The 23,560-nt window shown below is 47.6% G+C and overlaps 1 long non-coding RNA gene across 1 annotated transcript; it reads right to left on the bottom strand.

The window, feature by feature from the left end:
* Positions 1-2,637: 2,637 nt before the first annotated feature.
* On the bottom strand, positions 2,638-23,332 carry LOC140384509 (uncharacterized). Its single transcript, XR_011933074.1, has 2 exons — positions 22,649-23,332; positions 2,638-3,643 (listed from the first exon to the last, which is right to left on the bottom strand). It is a non-coding gene; the product is annotated as an uncharacterized lncRNA (long non-coding RNA).
* Positions 23,333-23,560: the final 228 nt, after the last annotated feature.

Below are 23,560 nucleotides of genomic sequence, written 5' to 3'. Positions count from 1 at the left end.
ACTGAGGGAGAATTCAGAATGTCCAATTCACCTAACAAGCATGTCTTTCGGGACTTGTGGGAGGAAACAGGAACACTGGGAAGAAACCCACGCAGACACGGAGAGAATGTGCAGACTCTGCACAGTGACCCAAGCCGGGAACTGAACATGGAACCCTGGCGCTGTGAAGCAACAGGGCTAACCACTGTGCTACCGTGCTGCCTCAGCTGGACTTGGCGCTGGTCCCCTCCCCGTTGCACTCACCCACCCTCCAGCCGTGGACATTTCCCCGGAGTTGTTTCCCATTCCCTGGGTGTTCGAATGTTGGCTGCTACATCCATGATGTTGCCTCCTGCAGTGTTCAGGTATCACGGTCTGTTTGGGATGCTAGGCAATGACTCCCACATGCTACATGGCTCGCCCTACCACAGGAATCCACTTGGGTTGTGTGAAGCACTCACTTAAGTACAATTGCCAATTCCCTATTAGCAAGAGCCTCAGCATTCGGTGAGGTTATGGGTAGTCGATGGGGCAGATGGGCTGGGACAAAGGTTGTCCCCAGAACACAATTCAGGGGCTGGCATGGTGGAGCCGTGCACAGTTGCCTCCCCCAGCACCCCCCCTCCCATGGCGGCCCACCCTTGCCGAGGGTGCCCCACCCCCTGCCGAGCACTGGAGCGGTAAGCACAGCGCCCTCTGGCTCTTTGTCTGTGAGAAAATATGGCTACTCACCTCCTCGGCTCCCATTAGATACTCGCCACACTATGGCAGGATCCCGATTTCGTCTACGGGAGTGGACCAGTTGCATCGCAAACTGTTTGGTGCTGAGCGCAGTTCTTGTTTCCCTCTATTCACCGGCCTCATTGTGCTCGAGCAAGAGCGCCATGAGGCCGACGAATCACGTCTAATATTGCAAATTTACGTAGTACACTTAAGTTTCTTGGGGGCTTCTGCGATATTTATTAGCAATACTTAATTATGTCAGAGAACAATACAATTTATTTCTGTATTGCAGAATAAGATATGTAATTAGTGGTTGGGCAGTAATTTGGATAGATGAATGTGTGCCTCCTAAACTGAAAGTCTTGGAATCCACAAGAGCACAATTATCTGTAATTTGAAACACATGTATATTGGCTGAGGATCTTCACAAGCCAGGTATGCACGCTAAGCTAATTTATATTTTTGGGGTGAGGTTTTCAGGATGCAGGCAACAAGAGCTTCAAGTTATTTGGAATTTCTGTCAGTTGGGAGTTCAGCCATGAAGAAGTTCAGACCTGTGTACTCAGCCCTGGTAGATAATGAAGTAAACCACTTGTTATCAATTTTATATCACTATTCCCGAGTTGCTAGTCCTTCGTCACCCTTGAGGAGGTGGGCGGCTGCGTTGAACTGTTGTAATGAAAGTGGAACTCCCACAGTACCGGTGGTTAAAGGGTTCCAGGATTTTAACCCAGTAATCATAAATATGTCTAAATTGGGATGCTGTGGTGTCTTTGGGGGGGGGCAACTTGATGATAGTGTTTCAGTCTGCCTGCTCCTGCCCTTGTCCCGCCATTCAAGAGGTGGTTGTTGTTTCACTTCCCACACCCAATGGTACGCAAGGCAGACTTTAATCTGTTCCCTCAGCAAATATTTTCCTGGAACAGTTTGCTAGCCATTCCATACTAAGCATGGTTGACCATAAGCCTCTTCTGCTCCGGCTGCCAGCCATTGGTGCGTTGGAAGGATTTTGCAGGTGGATTGTCAACCAGTTTGGCTGTATCATGAACGCACCTTCCTTGGCCATCAAGTCCTGGGGTGTGACTCGAAACCGGAGCTTCTAGCTCAGATACAGGCACGCTACCCACTGGGCCACAAGATCTTCCAATTCAAGGGGTGGCTTGTGTTTATTCAATGAGGTCAGAGTTGCAAGTGGGAAAACATTAAATAACAAGTGGCCCTTTTCTGAGTGGAGATGAAGTGTTACAAGACAGAGCATGCTTGAAAGGCCAAATAGCCTGCTCCGAAGTCCTGTGTTCCAATAATCTCTTTCCTCTTGAGTGCCACTGAGGCTTTTATGAAATAGCACTGCAGCATGTAAAGGCACTGGCAGTGAAAAGCTCAACTATAAGCAACAGAGAATAATAAACTTTTCTGATGAAAGGTCATCTACCTGAAAAATTAACTCTGTTTCTTTCCACAAATGTTGCCAACCTACTTCGCATTTTCAGTTTTAATTAGAGAATAAATTGTGCATAAATTATCCTGACACATTCGCAACAGAAATTAAGTATACTTTATTCACCAGGTCAGACACTTCGAACACAGTGATCAAACAAATGATCACAAAGATCAGTGCATGAAATGCCTGACCAAGGTAAGGATGAAATCTTTAATATATTTCCTGCATTTTCTGAAGTTTCCTGCTTAATATAATCCCTGGCGTATTAGTGAGAAAAGTGAACACTTCACAGGATTTATTTTCCCATGAGATAAAGCCAAAGTGATTCAACTGCCTTCTGTACATATTTACAAGCAAAGTGTGGACACATTTACTACACTTTTAAAATTCTTGCTACAATATTTAAATGGGGAAATAATTTGCTATGACGACCTCCACAAAGCTGCTAAAGATTGCAGCAAGACCTGGATGTTCAAAGGAGTTGAGACACAGGAAAAATAGCAGAGTTTTTTATTGCAAGACCACAAGATGCAACAGCTTAGCAATACTGCCTCGATACAACAGTGATGTTTTTATGGTCATTTTTCTCTACAAGATCAGAAACAGTCTGTTACACTATGCACAAGTCAAAGTAAATTATTTGGCTTCAATATAAAAGTTGTGCACTTTGATGCAAGCTTCAAAGTTTAGAAAATCTGCAAGCAAAGATCAGCTCCCTCGATTTGACGAAAAACCACATCTGTTGAATCTGGCAAGCAGAGTGTAGCAGTATAAAATATTTGGAGATGATTATTTATTAAAGTAACCATTGAAAAGTTTGCAAGTTGTTTTTGCTTGGGAGTAATTCATTCGAACTCCTTTTAATTGCTTTAAGTAGCAGTAGTGAATTTCCACAATGTCCATCTTTGGTGCAAGTAAATGGTTTGATCCCAATATGGATATAAACCAAGGTTAGACCATAAGTTTAGGAACATGAGCATTAAGCACCATTAACACAAATCCAAATATTACTCCAAAAATGGCTCCTCCAACTTCATATTGACACAGTATGCAATTTATTATCTGGAAAACTCCAATAACTGTACCTAGGACAATTCCCGGCATTTGCTTCTTCCATTTTGAGATGCCTTCTGAAAGGCCCTCTGTACTGTATGCTTCATCTTGGTCTCCTTGTTTCATTAAATGCTTAATTACCGAAGAGCAGTATGTCACTTTTGCTGGACATGAGCATAGCTTTCTGGATACTTTTAAGATTAGAGAGCAGAGTTTTCGACCCAGAAAACTGAAGATGAAACTCACAGGAATAGAAGAAATGAAGAATCCTGCCCACCAACACACCCACCAGCCATACCAAAAGCCCAGCCAATGGCCACAATTCTCTCCTGCAGAGAGTCCATCGTCATCTAAAAGTGGTGAAGATGTCTTCTGAGCAGGAATTTTCAAAGAAACAGTCTCCGTGTTTGCGGCCATTATTTCCTCTTGTAGCGATTAAGACTTCATCTGCAGAAAAGTAACAAAAATAACTTCAAGAAACCTTTTTGCTAGATGCAGAGGAGCCCCTACAAACAGGAATTTTCTGCAAGTGGAGATGGGAGGAAGGAGGTGCTGACTCAGAGGCAAAGCTGCTGTGAAATTATTTAACTTTCTATGTAATATTACTTGACATCAGAGAGAGAGGTTAGACCCAGGCTGAATCCAAGGCACCACTCGGCTCCTAATTTTAGTTTATGTCATTAGAATCAATAAACAGGGACCAGGTGCCTTCCCTGCCAGTTTTCACCCCCCCCCCCCCTTTGCTTTGACATACTTTTTAGTGGCCAGTTCAGAAACATATATTAATGAGTCTGGAGAGAGGTTGGTCACCCTTTGAATTAGAAACATAGGAACAGGAGGTGGCCATTTAGCTCCTTCAGCTGGTACTGACATCCAATGAGATCATGGCTTATCTGTGATCCAACTTTATATGCCTGCCGTTGACTCATATCCCTTTATAGCTTTGGTTCACAGATATGTATCAATAGCAGAATCAAAATGAACAATTGATCTAGGATTCAATTAGAATGAGTGTTCCAAACTTTTTTTGGCATGCATAAGTGTTTCCTAAATTCAATCCTGTAAGATCTGGCTTGAATTTTTAAGTTACGTTTCCTAGTTCTCGACTCCCCAATTAGCAGAAAGTTTCTCTTTATATCTTGCAATCTTTGGCCAACTCTTAAATCTACTAAATTCTAGGAATACAACCCCAGTTTGTGTAATCTCTCCTAATGTAACCCTTGGTGTCCAGATATCATTCTGGTAAATCTACTCTGCACTCTCCTAGCCAAGGTAAGGTAACCAGAACTGCTCACAGTGCTCCAGGTGTGGTCTATCTCAGATTTTGTATAGCTGAAGCATGACTTCAATCCTTGTATTCTCATTATCCTTTTTGATTACTGTCTTTTCCTACTGACGACATCTACAAGGCACAAGTCAGGAGTGTAATGGAATACTCTCTACTTGCCTGGATGAGTGCAGCTCTAACAACACTCAAGAAGCTCGACACCAGCAGCACGGTGGCGCAGTGGGTTAGCCCTGCTGCCTCACGGCACCGAGGTCCCAGGTTCGATCCCAGCTCTGGGTCCCTGTCCGTGTGGAGTTTGCACATTCTCCCCGAGTTTGCGTGGGTTTCACCCCCGCAACTCAAAAATGTGCAGGCTAGGTGGATTAGCCACACTAAATTGCCCCTTAATTGGAAAAAATGAATTGGGCATTCTAAATCTTTTTTAAAAAAGCTTGACACCATCCAGGAAAAAGCAGCCCACTTGATTGCTCCCCCTTTCACAAACATTGACACCCTCCACCATCGCCAAACAGTGGCAGCCGTGTGCACCATCTACAAGATGCACTGCAGCAATTCACCAAGGTTCCTTAAATACCTTCCAAACCCACAACCACTACCATCTAGGAGGACGAGAGCAGCAGATAGCTGGGAACCCCACCACCTGGAGGTTCCCCTCCAAGTCACTCACCACCCTGACTTGAAAATATATCGCCATTCCTTCACTGTCGCTGGGGCAACATCTTGAAACTGCCTCCCTAACAGCACAGTTAGGAAGCTGTAACAAAAGTGTTCTTTTGGGAATGTGAGGAGATACACACTGGGGTAGAATGCTTTTATTTTTTCACTTACTGAAAGATAGATATGTTGTGTTGGATTGATTTCATATGCAGTAATATGCTTATCATACAGCAAAGACACTCCAAGGACTGCAGCGGTTCAAGAAGACAACTCACCACCACCTTTGAAGGGCAACTTGGGATGGGTATTAAATGCTGGCCTAACCAGTGACACCCACATCACGTAAACAAATTTCAAAAAACATTTTAATGATCTACTTACCTGAACCCCAAGGTCTCTCCACTGTTTCCAGCTTTTTGTTTCACCATTTAGAAAGTAGCCTGTTTTATCATTTTTAGATCCAAAGTGGGTTACCTCAAATTTGCCTATGTCGAAATCCATTTGCCATAGTTTTGCACATTCACTTAATCTAGAAATATTTTTTGCAATTTTATGTTTCAATTTACAATGTTTATGATTCTACCTATCTTTGTGTCATTGGAAGATTTGGTTATGAAGGAGTGGAAAGAACTGGATAGGCTCTTTCAGAAAGCTGGCAGTCATGATGGGCCAAATGGCTTGTTTCTTTGCTGTATGATAAGCATATGACTGCATATGAAATCAATCCAAGAAGACATATCTATCTTTCAGTAAGTGAAAAAATAAAAGCATTCTACACAGTGAAAACAAACTTTCTCCTCACATTCCCAAGAGAACACTTTTGTTACAGCAATTACCAAATCCACTTTTTAAAGAATCCAGTCTGAATTATAGGCTAAAAATAGCATTACCTCAAATATTTACTTGGGCTCTCTAGATGTCACCATACATCTTTGATTTGTCTCCCTTTCTCTTGAAGGCAATGTCTCTTTCTGGCAAATTATTCCATAGATACTGACAGTGTTGGTACTGTGGCAAAGTATCATTTTTTTATGTGTAAGTGAATGATAAGAGGCCAACTCACCAAGGCTGATCTCACCCAGAGTCCACACAACTTTCAATCAATGAATAGGGACATGAGTAGGATGATGTTATTTTTTTTTCCCTTCTCTAAACCAGTGGCACCTCCCCTGTACTGTTCAAGTTTAATTTAGCACTGACTGGCAATCAAGACAGTGTTTCTGGTCTGTATGATTCAATGTTACACAGAGTACCGATTTATCATTGGGACATATATGGCCATTGATAAAGGGCAACTGAAATTGTCATTCTGTTTTTATCATGCAAGGTTCAAAAACTTTTACTGGTGCATTTGGGGATTGAATTGTATCGCATTGTCTCCATTTCTGTGAAAACTGTAAAGCAGCGGGAGACTCGATCATGGAGAACTCACCTGATACGTGATTATTGTTACTACACACAGCAGAGTTGAAAACAAACAAGTCAGATTGGGACTCAAAGCACCTGTCCCATTCCTCAGTACCAAAAAGGTAGTCAATTTGATTTCAGCAAGGCTTTTGATAAGGTCCCACATGGGAGACTGATAACAACGGTAAGAGCCCATGGGATCCAAGGAAATTTGGCAAATTGGATCCAGAATTTGCTGAATTGCAGGAAGCAGAGGGTGATGGTTGAGGGGTGTTATTATGACTGGAAGCCTTTCTCCAGTGGGGTCCCACAGGGATAATTTTTGGGGCTCTCGCTGTTTGTGATGTGTGTGAAATGATATTGACTTGAATGTAAGAGGTGGATGAAACAAAAATCGGTAGGGTGGTAAATCGTGAAGAGGATAGCCTTCGATTACAGGAGGATATAGACGGGCTGATAAGTGGCAAATGGAATTCAATCCGGATAAGTGAGATGTGATGCACTTGGGCAGGACAAACAAGGCAAGGAAATACATGATAAACAACAGGACCACGTGAAGCACCGAGGATCAGAGAAACCTTGGTGTGCATGTATACCAGTCCCTTAAGGTGGCAGGGCAGATGGATACAGTGGTTAAGAAAGTATATGATAGACTTGCCTTTATTTGTCGAGGTATAGAGTTTCAGAGCAAGGAGATTATGCTGCAACTGGATAAAACATTGGTTAGGACACAGCTAGAGTATGGTGTGCAGTTCAGGAATCCACATTATAGGTGCGATCTAAAGGAAAGGTTTCTAAATGTGGTAGCGAGTGGGAAATGCCGGGTGTTTCCCGATGGCTGACCCAGCGAGGCCGTCAGCGGTGTCTAACATTAATTAGGGCACTTAATGAAGCCCCATGGGCTTCAGGCCTCAATTGACTGTCCTGCCGGCTGATTCGCCTGGACCGCGCCTGGCAGCTCCCTGCCAACGATCCTGCAGAGCAAATCCCAGACCGTATGCAGCCATGCCACCGCGCAGACCAGCTCTGCAATTCAGCAGTAGTGTCCATGTCTGTCCCCTGCCATGCCCATCACCCACCACCCGATGCATGAATCGTGTGGCTCACAATGCCCTCTCTGTCCCTGCAGGAGAGGGCCTACTCGGGCTGCGGGGTGCCAGACCTCAGGATCCCGACGAGGAATGAGCCTGGGTGCCGCGCGCGGGGGTGGCCAAGGATTGATAAGTCACCATTGTAGTGACTGGCATACGCCACAAGAGGTGGCTACCCACCGGCCCCCACCCAGATGACCTGCACCCCATTTGGGCCAGTCAGCCTCATGCTCCCCTCAAAGGAAGCATAAAAGAAACCTCAAATCAAAATGTGGTAGATTCCCAGAGACCCCCGAGGGGACGAGCGGCGATCCAGTGACTGGCACGAGTGAGCCCTGTGCCTAGCTGCAGAGAGCCTCAAATGCACATTCTGCGCCCGCCACCGTGCAGCTGGGAAGTCGCCGCCTGAGCTGGAGTCCTCCGCCACATTGAGTGTGGCGGACTGCACGGGCCCACCAACTTGCCCTGGGCCTGTCTTGATCCACCGCCAGGGTCGTCAACAGGCGAGTTCTTGGCCAGAGGTTGGCAGTGGCGTGGTCCGCTGCTCTGTCCCCGACGCCAGATCACCGGAAGGTCCCGGAAACAACTCCGGAAACAGCTCGGGGATGGTAGATGAGGGGCCGACGCCAGTGGTTGGGACAAAGCGGGAAGGGGGCCTTTCATGCCACTAACTCCCCAGAACCCTAGAAACAGGGAGCCGCTGCTATCCCGGCGTTGAAAAAAGTAACGAGTCCAGGGTGCTAAATTGCACCAGGCAGAACGAGCCCGCAGGGGTCCCGTCCGCACCCAGACCCGAAGTGCCCTCCTCGGGGGACGCTGGCCCCTTGCATCGCTTCCTTCGGGGGATGGGTGTGATGTCGAGGGGAGTGAATCAGGGTATCACCCATGCCTCACTGCGGGGTTGGGGGGGTCGGGAGGGAACAATGTTCCTCTCCCCACCCCTCCATGGAGTGACACCGTTCACCGAGGAGAGGGTCACGCACCGGGGAGACCTCCGTCTCTGGAGGCCTCCCCGGGCTGTCCTCTTTTCCCTCGATGCTCCGTTCCCAAACTTGTGGCCGGGACAAAGTGCCCTCTGGTTCGGGTTCGCACACCTCACCCTCAAGGGCCTGCACTGAAATATCACGAGCCCAACACCCAACGACGAAACGCGACGGGCTGTGGATGTCGCTGGGTGATGGCAGGACGAGGCATAATGGCTGCACCCGAGCCGGTAGTCAGGGGCACTGGGTCCTTCAGGTTGACGGGGTCAGGCGTATCTGAATCTGACCGCTGTCTAACTGTCCTATGTGTCTTCCTCTGCGTCTTCCACCACATGTGTGCTCCCTTTCCTCCACTCTGGCACCCAAGGTGTCTTTAGGTGCCGGCGTGCCCCCTTTGGGGGGGGGGGGGGGGATTTCAGGGTCAATGGAAGGATAGGGGCGGCGGCACCAGTTGCGGTCACCTTGGTGGTTGTGGCGGCTGTGGAGATGGGGCATTTTCTACAGATGTGCTCCACCCCCTTGCAAGCGTGGAACCACATGCCGTCCGCGGACCACAAGACGCGAAAGGTCTCCCCTTAGTAGGGGACTGCAAAAGCCTCCTCTAAAACCTCCTCCCGGGCCAAGTGGACCTGGTGCTGCACAGGGGCACGTACTTGTAGTTGAGCGTGTGTGGCACCACCCCGGACTTAACCTCCTCCAACAGATGGATGTGGGGGAGGATGAGCGCTGTGGGGAGGTATTACGGGACATTTGAGAGGATCACTTTCTCGGCAGTGGCCGCCAGAGGGTCCACCTCCACGTGGGTCCTGTCCACTGTGAGACCCTTTCGAGGGCGAGGGGGACCGCTCAGCGCTCAAGAAGAATACAACCTTACCATACATCCGGAGGTGGCCTCAAAGGCCGACGACCCCTGCCATTGTTGACATGCATGCTTACATAGACATTGTGGGGTGCGCATAGCCCTTAAATCCAAGCCGCCGGGTGAGCTGAAAAAAAAGTGCCGGGATCATGGGAGCGGTAAAGGCCGCAGAGGTTGTCAGCCCCACATAGGTAGCCTTGGAAGGCCCCGCCACCGGTGAAAGTGGTGTTACCATCCGGGCAGTCGCTCCGCTCACCCTAGTATAACCTTTCTCGTGGCAGCAGAGTGGGAACCGTCAGAGAGGGTGAGGCATGTGGAGTGACAAATGTACCCCCCCCCCCCCCCCCCCCTCCACGGCCTCCTAACATTAAGCAGGCAACAGCATAGCGAAGCTACCAGCATCTGAGCCAACTCACGCTCTCTCCCCTTCCTGCAGCTCCCAGCGCAAGGCATGGAAGAAGAATGATCGAACACCCCTTTCTGGATTCGAGAGCGCCGACAAAAGGGGCTGCGCCGAACAGACACACTGCCTCCAGGCATCAAACAGTAACCAGTCAATAGTGTGAAGAAGCCACCAGCATCCAGGCCAACTCACTCTCTCTCTCCCCTTCCTGCAACTTCCAGCTGCAAGGCATGGTGGAAGAACGAGTGAACACCTCTTTCCGGATTCAAGACCGCTAACAAAAATGGCTGCGGCTAACAGAAACACGACTTCAGACATCAAACATCCTCCCTCCCCGTGCCGGTCATAGGGCGGAGCAGGAGAGTGAGAGCACCCACTCCCCTTGTACGGCCTCCAAACCTGAAACAGAAAACAGTCACCATCACAATAAAGCCGCCAACATCCTTCAAAGTTGCATCTTCACAACCTCCAACGTGTTCAATTGAAGTGAGCTGCCATTCTCCTCCTGCAGTCCTGGCATCTGGTCAGCTGTTCCACCCAGTCCTTGGTCCAGTCCACAGAAGCAGAAGAGGAACAACACACAACTTCCAGACATAAAACATTGAACATCAGCAGTTCAAATAAAAGCACCAGCAAATGCAAAACAGTCCTTCAAACCTCCAGCAAGTTGCACAGTTGAACGAGGCTGCCATCCTTTCTTCCAAAGCACCGGCAACAGGGCACCTGACATCCCCCCTCTCCTTGCCACAGGCCACAGAGAAACAGGCAGTAACAGCAACGCACAGCTTCCAAACATGAAAATTGAATAGGCAGCAGTGCAGATAAAAGCACGAGTAAGAAACAGCTGAAGGCACTGGATACTACAAAGGCTATGGGCCCTGACAATATTCCAGCAATAGTATTGAAGACTTGTGCTCCAGAACATGCCGCACACCTAGCTAAACTGCTCCAGTACAGCTACAACACTGGCATCTACCCTGCAATGTGGAAAATTGCCCAGGTGTGCCCTGTACACAAGAAACAGGACAAATCCAACCCAGCCAATTACCACCCTATCAGTCTATTCTCCATCATCAGCAAAGTCTTAGATTTCAGGTAAGGGGCAGAAAATTTAGAGGGTTGTGAGGAAAATGTTTTTTTACCTAGAGGGAGGCGAGAGTCTGGAACTCACTGCCATAATATTCCTACAGTGCAGAAGAAAGTTAGACATCCTCTCGAGTCTGCATCGACCCTCTGAAAGAGCCCCTGATCTAGTACCTCACCCCCGCCCTATCCCCGAAACCCGACCTAACCATTGGACACTAAGGGGCAATTCGGCATGACAAATCCACCTACGCTGCATATCTTTGGACTGTGGGAGGAAACCAGAACACCGCAAGGAAACCCACGCAGATACTCGAAGAACGTGGAAACTCCACACAGACAGTGACCCAAGGTCAGAATCAAATCCGGGACCCTGGGGCTGTGAGGCAACAGTGCTGACCACGATGTCTGCCGGTGGAAACAGAGACCTTCATTGAGTATTTAGATATGCACTTGCAATGCCAAGGTATACAAGGCTATGGGGCAAGTACTGGAAAATAGGATTAGAATAGTTAGGTGGTTGCTTTTGACCTGTGCACATTGGGCCGAAGGGTCTTTTCTGTGCGGGAGACTTAATGACTCTTAACCTCATCGCGGTTTCCCAGTTCAAAAATGTTTTCATGCACACTGTTGTGACTTCATGACGTAAACTAATATTTAAAGTCTTCCCACCAGATCACCCCACCTAAATTGTTTGGGACATATTGCTTCACTTATAAAGAGATTGCCTAAACCACAAAGATAAATAAACCCACTGTTATTCTTTTATGTTGGGGTGTGTAGCTGTTAACTCACTGGATAAAAGCAAATTACTGCAGATGCTGGAATCTGAAACCAAAAGAGAAAATGCTGGAAAATCTCAGTAGGTCTTGCAGCATCTGTAGGGAGAGAAAAGAGCTAACGTTTCGAGTCCAGGTGACCCTTTGTCAAAGCTACTAGCTCCAGACCTGCTGAGATTTTCCAGCATTTTCCCTTTTGGTGTTAACTCACTACTGGAATTAGAGTATATGTTTAGTATTTACTATGTTTCTTAATTCAACTATCTTGGATTACGTTGAATTCTTTGAAAATGCATTTCAACTAAAATAGTAGAGTCAGCAGAGAGTAGTTCAAATCAATGCTATACTTACAAGAACCCAGTTAACATGCCCAGGCCCCTGGAAAGCCTCACCCGCTAGAACAAGTCAGATATTAAGCCAAACATAGTATTCCCTGATCCACTTCAATATGTCTGATAAGTGCTGTCAGGATTTGGAACAAAACAAAAATCTAGAATAAGCTCCTCAATTTACCTTGGAACAAACTAAGCCCCTTTGAAGGACTGTGTTTTGTGTTACGTTCTCCAGCGTCAGGTGGGGATTAACTCCTGAAATCCCTTTGTGCTGATTTTAAACCGGCTAATCACTCCTGAACAATATCTAACTTAAACAAATTTCAACTCATACATATTCTACCCAAGCCTCTTGCCTGTATCCACATTGCTCCCTACTGAACTACATTGAACTCCACCACATTGAATTTAAAATCCCTAACATGTCAGACCGCCATCAATTGGGGAGTATGGAGTGAGGCAGTGCGTAAGGTAAACAGGACCTCCTCTTGTGCAAGGATGAGCCTGATACAGTTTTAAGGTGGTGCACAGGACTCAGGCGAGAATGAGTGGGTTCGTTCAGGGGGTAGCAGATGAGTGTGAGAGGTGTGGGCGGGGGCCAGCGAATCACGCGCACGTGTTTTGGGGTTGCGAAAAATTGGGAAGATTCTGGGCCGGAATGTTCAGTGTCTTAGCCAGGGTAGTGCAGGAGGAGGTGGACCTGGACCCTTTGATGGCGATATTTGGGGTTTCAGATCTCATGGAGAGGACGGCCGATGTCTTGGCCTTCGCCTCTCTTATTGCACGGCAGCAGATTTTGCTGGTAGCGGCTTGGTTGGGTGATCTGTACGACTTCCTGCGATTAGAGAAGATAAAGTATGAGTTAAGGGGCTCTTCAGGGGGGTTTGAGGAAAGGTGGGGGATGTTTGTGACCGTGTTTGAGTGCTGTTTGTCACGGGGAGGGGGGTAAAAAAAAGAGGGAAAAAATCTGTACAGACTGTACAGTTCATTGTTGGGAAGCATGTTTCCCGGGGTGTTTATTCGCTGTAACCTGTTTTGATAAATGTTTGTAATAAAATACATTTTTTAAAAACATGTCACACAGCCTTGCCCCATCCTAATTCTGCAAGCTTCTCCAGCCTTAATGGTTATCGATGAAACTATGCTTTCCTGAAAATCTGCCCTCTCAATGTACTTAAGAACATTGACCCTCAATATGACCCTCGACGTAACTGTATCCACTCTTTGGGAAGCATTTAAGGTGTATATCATGATCAGCTTATTTCATACACTGCAAGGATCAATAAGCAGCGCTCAAACTTCTTATCTGAATTAATTGACCTTATACTCGAGTATGCTGCTGCTCCAATTCCTGATCTTTATAAAGAAAAGACTCAGTTTATGGATAGAATTCAATCTTTTATCCACCAACCAGGCTGAGCAACCTTTTCTGAAATCAATCTGAGCATGGTAAAAAAAACCAGCAAAATTCTCTCTTCCCAACTTCGCAAGATCACATAAATTCTCACTGAATTTGGTACTTCTACACTAGGTCTCAAGCGTATATATGATCAATTTAAAACTTTTTATTCTACCATGTATGCCTCCGAGGCTTCAGATAATTCTAATTTTAAAGACAAGCTTGATATTAGCCCTGCTAATAGGTCCGCATTAGATTATTCTCAATCTCCTATTAACTCCAGAAATAGATCAAACCTCAAGGTACTGCAAGTCATAAGGCTCCAGGACCTGATGCTTTTTCTGTTGATTTTGATTTAAAAATTTGCCTCCTGTTTATTTCCCCTGCGTAGCTTAGTTTTCTCAGAATTGTTTTCTCATGATAATCTTCCTTTTACTTTCAATCAGGCAAACATCACTCACTGTTGATGAAAAAGGGTAAGGATCCCCTGAGTGCAGCTCCTATTGCTCTATTTCGCTGCTAAACACAAGATACTAGCCAAAGCTCCTGTCTTTCATTTGGAGCCCATTTCACCATCGAAATTCTCTACTGGTCAGTCTGGCTTTATTGAGGGGCGGCTATTTAATATTTACTTCAAGACTCTTTCCCCTCCTCCAGAAATTATAATTTCCTGAAATGCTGAAAAATAAAGGGACTATTTATTTCATGTTTTCGAAAAAATTTGGTTTTGGTCCAGTTTTTATCTCGTGCATTTAAATTTTATAATTAATCACCTGAAGCTTTGGGCGGCATGATGGTACAGTGGTTAGCATTGCTGCCTCACCGCGAAACAGACTCCGGTTCGAGCCCAGCCCCGGGTCACAGTCCGTGTGAAGTTTGCATATTCTCCAAGTGTTTGCGTGGGTCTCACCCCCACAACCCAAAGATGTGCAGGGTAGGTGGATTGGCCACGCTAAATTGCCCCTTAATTGGAATTTAAAAAAAAAAAAATTTAAAAATCACCTGAAGCTACAATCCATATTAATCTTTCGCACTCTGCTTATTTTCCCCTTTGCAGAGGCACTACACACGGCTGTCCTTTATCTCTATTTCTTTATGAACCACTTGCTGTGTCTCTTCAATCTAATAAAGATGCCATTGCAATTAACAGGGATGGTTTATATCATGAGGTCTCTATTTATGCCAATGATCTTTTCTTTACATATTTTTATACATTTCCTGACACTATGGGCGTGGTGGGCGTGAATCTCCAGGAGTTCCAAGTGCTGTAGCGAGTGGAAATTGCAGCTTGCTTCCTGGCACTCGGCCTGGCAAGGCGAGAAACACTATTCATTGGTCCACTTAACGAGGCCTCATGGGCTTCCCACCCCGAATGCCAGCTCACCAGCAGATTCACTGGGACCGCGCTCGCCAGCCCCCCACCCCCCCTCAGCTAAAAACGTCGAGCAGCACTTAGCTCAGCCAACTCGCAACAATGGCGCCGAGGAGATCGGCCCCAAGATTCGGGGATGTTGACCTGGGAGGATTCTGGACACAAGTGGGGGACTGGAGGGATGTCCTGTTCCCCCGAGAGCCCCAGACAATGAGCAACAAGTCAGCCAGTGCTGTCTGGAACGAGGTGGTGTCAGCAGTCAGCTTAGGCAGTGTGACCATGAGGACTGCCCTCCAGTGTCGGAAAGAGGTCAACGACCTACACCGACCGGACAGCCAGAGTGAGTAGACATAAACCCCTCACCCCCCAAGGGAGCAATCCCCGCAAGGCGACTCCCAAGGAAAAGCTCTCACATAATCAGCAGGAGAGGGCCCCAGCTGGAGGTGGGGTGCTGGACTTGAGAATCCTCACCTGCGTGGGGGCAGCATGGTAGCACAGTGGTTAGCACAGTTTCTTCGCAGCTCCGGGGTCCCAGGTTCGATTCCCGGCTTGGGTCACTGTTTGTGCGGAGTCTGCACGTTCTCCCCGTGTCGGCGTGGGTTTCCTCCGGATGCTCTGGTTTCCTCCCACAGTCCAAAGTTGTGCAGGGTAGGTGGATTGGCCATGCTAAATTGCCCTTATCCAAAAAAGGTTGGGTGGGATTACTGGGTTACGGACAGAGGGTGGAGGTGTGGGCTTAGGTAGGGTGCGCTTTCCAAGGGCTGGTGCAGACTCGATGGGCTGAGTGGCCTCCTTCTGCATTGCAAATTCTAAGTGAAATCCTTCGAGATGCGGGCCCTGGAGGTAACTGGTGTGGCTGAGCACTGAGCGGTCACCTACGTGGAGGCTGGCGGACGCCGCAGAGGTGAGGGAGCAACAGGTTCCACACGGAGGACCGGTCAAACATGAGAGGTGATTGGCTTATTGACTGACCTATCCCTCCCACTGACCACATGTCCATTCTCCCGCAGGTCGAGCAACTGACGGCCCGGCCCATCCCGGGCGGCAACCTCTCCTGACTCCAGGGAGAATACTTCGGAGGAGAGCTCCGAGGATGCAACACTTATAGTCGTGGCACAGCTGACAACCCCACCCTCCACCAGCGCAGATACACACACCTCGGTGGGAAATGTTAGTGGTCAGGCTTCTAGGGCACAATCTGTTGAACACCACACTGCTGCTGATGTACATCAGGTGGAGGCAGGAACCCCCAGGCAAGACAGCAGTCGGAGGTCTGCTGGATCCCTGGACCCAGCTGGGTCCCAGCCTAATGCTGAGCCTCTGGAACAGTTACCCGGAGCTGATGGAGAGTGGCCAGGACGATCAGTGGGAGATGTTACCGTCACTCCAGCAGATCCATAGCCGATTGGAGGAATCCCAGAGGCTATGGGCACATGAGATGGCGGGGGCAATGAGTGGCACCAAGGTCAACACTACTAGGCTGGCAACCGCAGTGGAGAGCCTGGTGCACGATGTTGGCACCATGAGTTAAGGTATCCAAGGTGTCGTGCAGTCTGTGACGGCCATGACTGAGGGTCTCGGCAATATGTTTGCCTCACTGGGGGATGTCACCCAGTACCAGGCCAACCTTGATGGGGTTCTGCAGGACATGTCCCGCTTTCAGATGGGAATGGCCGAGGTGCTGCGGAGCTTGTCCCAGTCACAGGTGGGCATGGCTGAGGCACTGCAGAGCATGGCCCGGTCACTAGGGGATGTGTCCCAGTCACTGAGGGGCATTGCCGAGGATGTCGCCACAATGGTGCGGACCATGGGAAACATCAGGGCTGGCAGAGCCAGATGATGCAGGGACCTGAACCAGTTGCCCCTCCGTCCCAAGGTGAACCCCAGGGCGCTATGGGCACCGACCATGAGGAGGGGCTGCTGAGTGCCAACCCGGACCCATCCCATGGGATAGCGATGGTGGCTACCAGCACTACCAAGTTCCACCCCTCTGAAGAGGCCGCATTTCAGGGTCAGCACACAGGACAAGGCAGCATATGCCATCGGCAAGGGAGCCTTGGCCCCCTGGCCCCAGAGGACGCCTGACAGGGCCATCGAAGTTCACAGGGCGAGGTCAGCAGCTGGCTCCCTCCAACTCAGATATGCATCCTGGGGAAACACCAAAATGTAGTGGTAGAATTAGGAGGACCAGGCACGTTGAGCATCACTGATGGCACTGGGGTAGGGGGGTGGCACTATTGGAAATGGGGTATTGTACAGCACATTAAATAAATTTTTGCACAACCATTATGATGCCTCTGTCACTTTCTTTCGCAATGAGGGCTGACCCCCGGACTCATTGCCTGTTTCTCCAGGCAACTCCTCCTTCCCGTGGCACCCAACCACCCTACGGCCGTGGTCATGTCCTGGGAGCTGTGTCCCATCCCCTGGGTGTTCGAATTTTGGCTGCTGCGTGTGTGGTGTTGACTCCCACTCAGTATCCCGGCATCAAGGTTTGTTTGGAATGCTAGGCAATGACTCCCACATGCTACATGGCCTGCCTACCCCCAGGAACCCACTTGGGATCAAAGGGTTGGCACGTGGTGCCGCAAGCGATTGCCCCTCCCCCTCCATGGCGGCCCACCTCGGAGGAGGGTCGTTTCCCCCCCCCCCCCCCAATGAGCACTGGGGCGGCAAGGCCTGTGAGCAAAGATTTGCTACTCCCCTCCTCGGCTCCCCACAGAAGCCCTTCCGTCAGGTTCACGTTTTAAAAAAGGAGTTCTAAGCAGCGCCAGCAGGAGCCCTTGCTGGGCAGGCTGGTAAGTGACAGGAGGCTCTCGTCAATTGTATGGAAATGGGGCTTAAGTGGTGATAATTGGTTTCTCGCCACTCTACGGTGAGATTCCGTAGTCGCCTACGGGAGCAGGCCGGTTGCAACGCAAACTGTTTGGCGCTTGACACAATTCCTGTTTTTGGCCACTCCCGCTATTCAACGGCCTCGTTATGCTTGAGCGCGAGTGTAACGAGGCCGTAAGATCGCTCCCTATGCCCCTGTTTGGTAAGTTTTCAGGCTACAAATCTTGAAAAAAGTTTGCTTTCAGATTAATTCTTCTGCATTCAGCCTGTCTTTTGATTTATTCCCCTTTACTTGACTTCTGATAATTTTACTTACTTGGGAATATTTGTCACTATCTTTTAAAATATAACTTCAGGCCTTTGTTAGAATGCACAAAGCAAGACTTTCCCTACTGATCAGCACTCTCCCTATCACTTGCTGATCGTATCAATTGTCAAAATTATGACTTTACCTAAAGTCAGAGGCTTTTCCCCAGGGTAGAGGGGTCAATTACTAGGGGGCATAGGTTTAAGGTTTAGAGTAGATGTACGAGGCAAGTTTTTTTACACAGAGGGTAGCCTGGAACTCGCTACCGGAGGTGGTGGAAGCAGGGACGATAGTGACATTTAAGGGGCATCTTGACAAATACATGAATAGGATGGGAATAGAGGGATACGGACCCAGGAAGTGTAGAAGATTGTAGTTTAGTCGAGCAGCATGGTCGGCGCGGGCTTGGAGGGCCGAAGGGCCTGTTCCTGTGCTGTGCATTTCTTTGTTCTTATATTCATCTCAGGCTATTATTATTTTTATTAAAACATTTAAAAAATCTCTTGAACAATTGGTTTCCTCTTTCATTTGGAATAAAAATCACACTTGAATTCATAAAACCTGTTTTGAAAGACCGAAACCTCAAGGAGATCTTGCTTTGCCAAATTCTTTCCATTATTATTGATCTGCCAATATTCATAAGCTTACCTATTGGGTTCACACATTTTTAGAAAATGACAGCCCTGTTTGGACAACTATGGAACATTACTCTTGCCTCCATGTCCCTCCTGTTCCCTTATTATTTTATTTATTAAATTTAGATTACCCAATTATTTTTTCCAATTAAGGGGCAATTTTAGTGTGGCCAATCCACCTACTGTGCAGTTTTGGGTTGTGGGGGCGAAACCCACGCAGACACGGGGAGAATGTGCAAACTCCACAAGGACAGCGACCTAGAGACGGGATCGAACCTGGGACCTCAGTGACGTGAGGCAGCTGTGCTAACCACTAGGCCACCGTGTTGCCCTCTGTTCCCTTATTTGTTCACAGCCAATGGGTTGTATGAATCGCAATACACAAAATAGCACTGAGCTGAGCTGGCCCCAAGTCAGAATCCATTTTGGATTTAAGTCTGCTCTTTCCCTATCCATTCTAATCCATTTTTCCACCTTCTCCAATTGATTCAGCATTCCACTTTTGGTCCAGATTAAGTCTGAAATCTTGACCCTTTTCTCTGAGGTTATGTTTGCTTCCTTTGGTTATCTAGTAAGCGAGCATGGTATTCTCAAATTCCATTTCTTTTAGCTACCTACACATTCAGTTTTGCCGGTAAACATTTGCCACTTTCATCCTCTACCTCCTGACGATCCCACTGATGTTTGTTTAAGTGTTATTCCCATTTTAAACAATTCTGTTTCACTCATTTATAACATTATTCAAAACCACCTTGGCCCATCTGTAGCTAACATTAAGGCATCTTAGGAGCAGGACTTGAATACTGAGCTTTCTGGCGATCTATGGTAGTCGATTCTTTTCAGTATGCATTCTTCATCTCTGTGATTAGACAGGGTCTGTTTCAATTTAATATTCTTCATTGACTTTATCTTTCTAGTGCTAGACTTGCTAGGATATGCTCTGGACTGGATCCTGCTTGTGCGAGTTGCAATTCGGCATTTGTTTTCATATGTTTTGGTCATGCCCAAGGCTGGCTACTTTCTGGTCCTTTTGTGTTCCCAACATGTCCATACAAGTGTGGCAAATCTATTGCTATTAAATCTGTAACTGGTATTTTTGGGATAAACGCTAACGAAGTAGGTCTACATCATTGCCAGTCAGATGCCTTGGCCTTTGCCTCATTGCTTGCATGATGACTGTTACTGTGACATGGGCTAGGACTTTCCAGTCCTGCCCTGGCGGGAATTGTTATAGCTGGAATGGAAAATTTGATGGACCAGTCAAAGGTCTCTTGACTATGGGTGGGAATTTCCAGTCCTGTGTTAGGTGGAACCAGAAATCCTGGCCATACCTGCAAGGTGATCAAGAATGAGACTAGATATAGGGGCAGCACGGTAGCATTGTGGCTAGCACAATTGCTTCACAGCTCCAGGGTCTCAGGTTCGATTCCGGCTTGGGTCACTGTCTGTGCGGAGTCTGCACATCCTCCCCGTGTGTGCGTGGGTTTCCTCCGGGTGCTCAGGTTTCCTCCCACAGTCCAAAGATTTGCAGGTTAGGTGGATTGGCCATTATAAAATTGACCTTAGTGTCCAACATTACCCTTAGTTTTGGGTGGGGTTACTGGGTTATGGGGATAGAGTGGAGGTGTTGACCTTGGATAGGGTGCTCTTTCCAAGAGCCGGTGCAGACTTGATGGGCCAAATGGCCTCCTTCTGCACTGTAAATTCTATGATAATCTATGATAAGATTTACAGGAAAGATGAGAAAAATGGTAGAGTGGGAGGAGCAGCCACTGGCACTTAAGGATGCAATCAATGATAAGAAATATGCAGGTCGGGGAGACTTTATGGGTAAAATTAAGAAATAGAAAATGATTTTAAGACTGTAGTCGGAGTTGTGCATAGGCTCTGGTAGCAACTTTCAACTGATCGACTGTATAAATACAGAGACTATACATGCATGTACCAAAGGCAGAGTGATTTTAATGGGAGATTTTAACTTTCAGAGATTGGGATAACAAATTAGAACATGTCAAAAGCATGATGAATTTCATTGGTGTTCAGGGTAGTCGTCTGAAACAATACGTCTTAGAATCAGCAAGGCCATATTAGATTTAGTAACAAGTAATACACCAGATTTAATTGACAGCATAGAGATGCATGAACATTTATCTAATAATGACAGCAACCTGATTGAGTTCAATGTGGTGTTTAAAAGGGAGAAACATGAAATAGCCAAGATTCTAGATTTAGATAAGGCTGACTTCAACATAATGATCAGCTTTGACAAAGGGTCATCAGACTTGAAATGTTAGCTCCGTCCTCTCTCCACAGATGCTGTCAGACCTGCTGAGATTGTCCAGCATTTTCTGTTTTTGTTCCGAACTCCCTAAAGCCGTATCTGGGAGCAGATTATTGTCATTCGGTCCAATGAGTTTGCTCTGCCATTTCATCACAGCTGATAAGTTTCTCATCCCCATTCTCCTGCCTTTTCTCTGTAACCCCCCATCCTTCAAACCCTATCTCTGTCTTAAAGCCACCCAGTGACTTTATCTCCACAGCCTTCTGTGGCAATGCTTTCTACAGATTCACCACCCTCTGGCTGAAGAAATTCTTCCTCATCACAGTTCTAAAGGCGTGTCCCTTCAGTCTGAGGCTGTCCTCTCAGGTTCTAGTCTCTCCGACTAGTGGAAACATCCTCGCCACATCCACTCTATCCAGGCCTCTCAGTATTCTGTAAGTTTCAATGACCCCCTCATCCTTCTGAACCCCATTAAGTACAGACACTGATTCCTCAACTGCTCCTCATATGACAAGCTCTTCAGTCCCAGGATAATTCTTGTGAACCTCCTCTGGACCCCCTCCAAGGCCTGCACATCCTTCACTAGAAACAGGACCCAAACTGCTCACAATATTCCACATGGGGTCTGACCAGTCTTATACAGCCTTAGCAGTACATCCCTGCTCTTGTACTCTAGTCCTCTCAAAATGAATGCTAACATTGCATTTGCCTTCCCAACTGCCAACTGAATCTGCTTGTTAACCTGAAGGGAATTCTGAACTAGGACTCCCAGTCCCCTTATGCTTCAGATTTCTGAAGCTGTTCCCCATTTAGAAAATAGTCTATGCCTCTATTTTTCCTACCAAAGTGCATAACCCCACACCTTTCCACATTGTAGTCAATCTACCACTTCTTTGCCCACTCTTCCAGCCTGCCCATCTTGTAGAAGGCACAAGTCAATAGTGTGATAGAATACTCCTCATTTGCCTGGATGAGTCCAACTCCAACAACATTCAAGAGGCTCCACACTATCCTGGAAAGGATAAAACAGCTTGCTTGACTGGCCTCCTCCAGCACCCGCCCACACCCCACCAACACACAGGGCAGCAGGCTGTATCATCTACAAGAAGCATTGCAGCAACTCATCAAGGTTCCTTCCAGAACATTCCAAACCTCCATCACCTAAACAAGGGCACACTACCTGCTGGTTCCCATCCAAATCACACACCATCCTGACTTGGAACTTGCCATACCTTCACTGTTGCTGGGTCAAAATGTCTCTTTCCCCTCCCCCCCCCCCCCCCCCGTTAAAAGATGGTAACGTCTCGCCTGAGGCTCGCCTCCCTGCCCCAACTCTCTGGCGTGCACCCTATCAGAAACGGAAACAACACAACAAAAAAGCTGGAAGTCAGCTGGGGTGTGGGGCGCGCGCGCACACACACAACATGCAGGGCCTGGGGGCAGCAGCAACAACAACATGGATGCCGGCAGACAATAATCCCTATCATCGCCTGATCAACAGCGGGCGTCAGAGCGGTAAACATCCGGGGTCTCAACTGCCAATATCCGGGGCTCCCGAGGTGCCCGGTTCCCCCCCCCCCCCCCGGGTCCGGCCCCCACTTGACACCTCCCCCCTGATGGTAGGTCGACTGACAGCGGGCATCGCCGGCACGGGAGGGTCCGCAAGGTACCGCTCACCACGGCCGTTTCAAACACCGCTCGTCGGCCGCTATCCACTGCTTTCCCACGCTGACCGACTCACCTCGGGCCCGGAGCTTCACCTTGTTTCTCGGCCGATTCCCACCGCGCCGCCGGATCGGTGCAGGGCATTGCGCAGACGCAGTAGGCTCCCGAGGGAGGCTTGCCGAATGACACAGAGGTGCCTCTCATCTCAGCATGATGGTATGGACAGCGGAAATAATAGAGCTTAAATTTAAAGACGATATCTTTAAAAAAAACATTTACGTGATGTGGGCGATAGCTGGCTAGGCCGACATTTATTACCCAGAGGATTTTCCCACACCGGAAACTTCCATCCGAGGTCAACAGACCTGAGAGAAAGAGAATATTTGGATTATTAAATGAATAACCGACTAAAAAAAAACTAACACAGGCTTTTGGAAAAGTACTGCTTGGACAAGGAAACAGATGTACATGAGGAAGTGGAGAAAATGAAGAAGTAGGAATAGCATTAACAGAAGAAATAATAATAGGTCTGAATGTTGAGCAAGATAGATTGGGGAAGGCTCAGCAAAATAGATGAGTGGACAGTCTTAAAGACATAAACAAGTCACTGAGGCTGCGCAAATGTCCAAGGGAACCACCCACTGGACAGAAAACGTACGTTAACGTGAACATATAATGTATGATGAAGGCGTATAAGGAAGAATGTGAACCTCAGTGAAACCTGATCCAATCAGGAGGAGAGGGCAGGAGAATGATAAACGAATAACGTATATATAAACAGACGAAACAAGCTATTTGGTGTGCTCCTGTCTAGGAGGCACCCGACTCTGCAGACTTGTATCAGGATAAATAAAAATCTAACTTGCTTCTAGTATTTTGTCCTCAGTGTCAGTGATTGTGAGCACACATTCAAATCTCACAGACCTTTCAATGGTCCGTTTAAATTTCCGTCCTGCCCGCCGCAATTCCTGCGGTCGACAAGGCCAGA

Source organism: Scyliorhinus torazame, chromosome 10 (assembly GCF_047496885.1).
Source record: "Scyliorhinus torazame isolate Kashiwa2021f chromosome 10, sScyTor2.1, whole genome shotgun sequence".
Lineage (NCBI taxonomy): Eukaryota > Metazoa > Chordata > Chondrichthyes > Carcharhiniformes > Scyliorhinidae > Scyliorhinus > Scyliorhinus torazame.
The sequence above is the reverse complement of the archived record's forward strand: the minus strand, read 5'-3'. Positions and strand labels throughout refer to the sequence as shown.